Consider the following 4,760-nt stretch of genomic DNA (forward strand, 5'->3'; position numbering starts at 1 on the left):
TGAATGAGGTAAAGACTGAAGAAGAGGATGAGGGGAAGACCAATGATAAGATGGATGAGATGGTGTAAATTGGAGAGAGGACAGCCTGATGACTAAAGATATGATGACATGTTGTCAATCTGTGGTCACACCTGGGAATATGGCATCTGGCTATAGATAGATAGATAGATAGATAGATAGATAGATCTGGGGGGGGGTAGTTGCCAGATTTAGAAAAGTTCCCGGTGAGCAGTTTTCTATGGTTTGTAATGGTGGCGATAAAAATGAACCAATAATTTTTCTTCTTATAGGTCATTTTTACGTTTCTTATATTTAATTCTTTAAGGTGATATGTTTAAAATCGTAATATATTCATCAACAAAAATTTGCAGAGGTCCCGGATGATCTGCCAGGCGGTGACGTCACTGACGTGGAGTGGTGGCGGCCATATTTGGAGTCACAGTCACCAAGGTAAGTAGTGCAGCGAAGTGCTGAGTGTTTTGAGGTAAAATTTCGATGTCGGCGGATAATATGCAGGTCATAAACTTGCCATATACAGTTCTCATGTACATGAACTGTAGTCCAAAGAGACAGGGTGTCATGCAGCATCATGAATGAAGATAATCGGCGAAGATAGCTACCTTGTCAGTTTGCCATTCCACCCAGCGAAGATAGCTACCTTGTCAGTTTGCCATTCCACCCAGATTATTATTATTTTTTAAGAAATTTAGGTCTCTGTGGTATCTTATAGTGTGAGTGATGTTATTTTAGTATTTGATTTCTACTGCAGTTGACTTAGCTAGCCTAACTTGGTGTAACAACGTTCCCCAATCTAACCAGACATACCGACTATAGGGATGCTCACCCAGGAATTGTGAAGGTATAACTTTAGAAGTAACCAACGTTACCAATTTTCATTATATTACGTCCCTGAACTATTCTAACTAAGACTTACCCTTTAAGCCTAGTTTCAGTTGGGGGAGCTAATTTTGTAGGGATAGTCATACAGTGACTTAGGTTAGGCTGTCGCTCAGTAACGGATGAATGTTGCGCCATATTGGCTGGTGCAGGCGTGTGCATTTGGTCTATGTCAGGCTCTAGATCAGGCCTAGGTTAGGTTAGTTTGGGTTAGTTTAATGCAAAATAGTGTATTTTTAATTAATCTTGATCTTGATTTTGGGGGATAAACCAACTTTTGGAAATCTTACTCAAAATTCCAAAAGGGGGATTTTCCCCCAAAAATGAGGGTCAAAGCTAATTAAAGCACAGTATTTTGCATTGGAAACCATAAAAAAAATAATAAAATAAAACGTTGGTTACTTCTAAAAATTTACCATTGTGAATTATCTGCTAACTACTCCATGACCAAGTAGCGCTAAAGGTCTAAAAGGTTGGAAAAGCTGACCTATAATCATGAAAATTTCGGTTGAATTTTAGGGTGAAAAGGGAGAGTTCCCATGCACATTTTTTTTTTTTTTTTCAATGAAGTATATCAAAAAGTTGGCAGAAAATGTCAAAGAGCTGGCTCCTACGCATGTAATTTACAACGGCCATACCACGTTGAGTACACCGCTTCCCGTCCGATCAGCGAAGTTAAGCAACGTTGGGTCTGGTTAGTACTTGGATGGGTGACCGCCTGGGAACACCAGATGCTGTTGGCATCCCTACGTGTCAAGTGGGGTTGGTGGAGGATTAGTGCCCCTCCCTGTAAAACATTAAGCCATTGGCCACCCCGTCTGGGATACTTGGCGTCTGGCAATGAATGAATGAAGAACGTATCAGTAATCTATAGCCTAACATCCATAGGGGTCAGTATTAATTTTGGGAAATGTGTAATGTTAATTCTGGTAAATACCGGTATTTACTTGATTGCCTTTTCCTTTTTTTCTTTTTTTCTTTCCATTTGATAGTTTTTGTGTGTGTGTGTGTGTGTTTTGAGGCCTCATTTGTTGCGCAAATGAATAATAACCATGATATGACTATGACAATCTTAGTTACCTCTTAACCCTGCGGGAGCTCTTTTCACCTAACCTAACCTGATCAAACAAAAGTAATCAAACCTAACCTAACCTAACTAAAGTAACCTAACTTATGCTGATGGTCCTTTTTGGCTCATCTTACAAGTTAAGATATCTCAACTTCGCTGGGTAGAATGCTGTGGTCTGCGAAAAATTTAAGGCTGGCTTCGTTATTTTCAAAGAAATTTTTCCCAATTTCATTGTAATTAAACAAGCAGCGTGCATCTTGGTGGTGGCCGTGTGGAACCGAAGCGAGAATTCAGAATTAAATATCGCCCTGTGATTGGCCGGTGGAGTGACTTCGGTTGGGTGAAAACTGAAATTAAAAATACAGTATTCATAAAAAATAGAAATATTCATTTGAACACACAAAAAAACACATACATGCATACACTATATAACAGCACAAATCCACTGGGTATGGTAAGATTGTCCGCTGAAGAAATGGCAATAAAGTAAATAAATACCTTAATTCTTTACGTGTCAAGTGGGGTTGGTGGAGGATTAGTGCCCCTCCCTGTAAAACAATTAACTCTAAGCCTTGGCCACCCCGCTTGGGATAGATGGCGTCTGGCAATGAATGAATGAAAATTCTTTACCAAACGGGTGCGGCATTTCCATATTTTGTGTTGAAAAGCGTCTTTCACAGCTTACTTATTATTTCTGGATTGCCACAGCTACTGGGGATTTTTATAAACTTACCTCTGAAAGCTGTAAATGAGGATTTAGAATGCATGCCGTAAATATTCTGCTGACATCTGCCAGTTGCCGACCATATTTAATGTTCCTAATGTGCATTTCTATATCTGAAAGCTGGCAGCCAAACACAAGTGAGGTTAGGATGGATTAGGTTTGGTTTGGTTAGGTTAGTTTAGGTCTGGTTAAATCATTAAGTTTCTCATTGCTTTGATACGGGATCCACTGATGCGTCCAGTCGGAACGATGGTTGGTAAACAACACGGTCAGTGAGATGTGACCCATTCTGTTATCGCAGAAACCACTGATTTTTGACAAATTTAAGTCAAAATCAGCAATAATCACACCAAAAACCATTGGAAACACCTGTGTTGGATGTCGTTTCAATACTGAAGCCCGGGAAAAAGGGCAGGGTTTGAAGCATGTAATCCTAACCTAGCAACCTAACCAACCCAACCTAACCTAACCTAAACCCCCCCCACAAGGTCTAACTTACCCTACCCTGGAGATGGTGGGTCACACTCCACTGGCAGCACACCCAGAGATGCTTTTCTTATTGCAACTGAAGTTGTGCCTGAGTGAGGACACTCCACCTGACTTGGAAGGACGCCGTGCTGATGCAGAAAATCGACGGAAGCCTCAGGTATTGGTGAAAAGCCTTGAAAATCTCCCAAGGCTTCAGGGCACACCTAATACCGGTACATGGGATAGACATGGCAAGACTGACTTTTGAATCTGGCAGAGTGCGGGAAACTTTGCTCATTGGCGGAAGAAATTTAAATGTGATTGGTTGCTGAAGAGGGAGGGATAACTGTGATTGGCTTTCATAAGTCACGTGATTCCAGTGTTGTCAAGTTGGTGTAAAACATCATCAAATATACAGTATATAAAATGGCTTAAAATATATATAAAAACTGACACCAATGTAAGAGGGACTGCTGATGCTGCTGGTGGTGGTAAACATGGCAGCACAGCCCAGGCTCTTGCTGTACTGAAGGAAAAAATCAGTAGTCTCGTAAACTGTTCATTTCCGAGAGCAGCGACACGTCCTGGTGAGTACAGCAACTTGAGGTGCATAGCCTGGTAGGTAGAATAAGTTCGAGTTTTCTGTGGGACCGATACTATAGTTTGACCTTATTGTCTCCTGTAAAATGTAGTTTAGTGGCATAACCAGGGGCTTCACAGTTGAGAAAAATAAATACAGTATACCATTTTAGAAGAGGGTCTGTTGTCGTGGTAAGTAGTAAAGGCTTTGACTTACAAGATTGTAAGTCATTTAAGTTTTCAGATAAGAGAATGTACTAAGAAAGTTGGGTGAGGTGTAGAAGCAGGGAGGTGTCTAGCTGTGGCAGAAATGTGGACTGAGGAAGGCATGGGATAAGGTGGTGTGGCTTGCTGTGAATCTAGAGGTATTTAGCTGCTGCTTCATGCATTTTGTTGTTTTTGTGAATATGTCCAAACAGTTTTATTGTCGTTATGAACTAGAGTTGTGTGTTTATTCCCTTCAGGTCGATGTCATATTTTGTTGTATTTTTGTTCGGTTCAGAATATTCTATTCACATTATCATCTAGAGTACAGTGTCCCCACCTTGAGCAACACGGTCAGCCTAAGAGGTCTGGGCATTTTGCAGCGCAAATGGAAATCACATAGATGGGTATATCAAAACCTATGTTTTAAAGCCAAATGGATCTGGATATGTCCCAAAATTTTCCTTAACGTCCCCCTCTGACCCTCTTGAAAAGTTTTTACTCCCACCTGAGCATACCAAATATTAACTGTATTACTTATACATCCTCAGCAAACATCGCTGGACAAAAGAAAGGGTTATTTAGATTATACAAACTGCAGTGTAGGGTATGCATAATGAAGAATGACGGAGTTTGTTTAGCTGGCCAGGGATGGGCAGGGGGAGTATCTGGGGCTGAGGTGATAGTCGACAGGACTGAAGTGCCTCTAACCCCTCTCAGGTTGAGGCTAGGCCTCAGAGCCCTCAAACTCCCGTTCATCATTCCTGTGAGGTTTTAGGTCAGGTGTTGCAGGGGTGCTAGGCTGTGGAGACGGGAGAG

General features: G+C 41.2%; 1 non-coding gene across 1 annotated transcript; it reads left to right on the forward strand.

Annotated features, from left to right (window-relative positions):
- The first annotated feature begins 1,521 nt into the window (after positions 1 to 1,521).
- On the forward strand, positions 1,522 to 1,640 carry LOC145406967 (5S ribosomal RNA). Its single transcript, XR_013898633.1, has one exon. It is a non-coding gene; the product is annotated as a 5S ribosomal RNA (ribosomal RNA).
- Positions 1,641 to 4,760: the final 3,120 nt, after the last annotated feature.

Source organism: Coenobita brevimanus, chromosome 71 (assembly GCF_032717465.1).
Source record: "Coenobita brevimanus isolate Jiangsu-jjx chromosome 71, ASM3271746v2, whole genome shotgun sequence".
In the NCBI taxonomy this organism is placed as follows: Eukaryota; Metazoa; Arthropoda; class Malacostraca; order Decapoda; family Coenobitidae; genus Coenobita; species Coenobita brevimanus.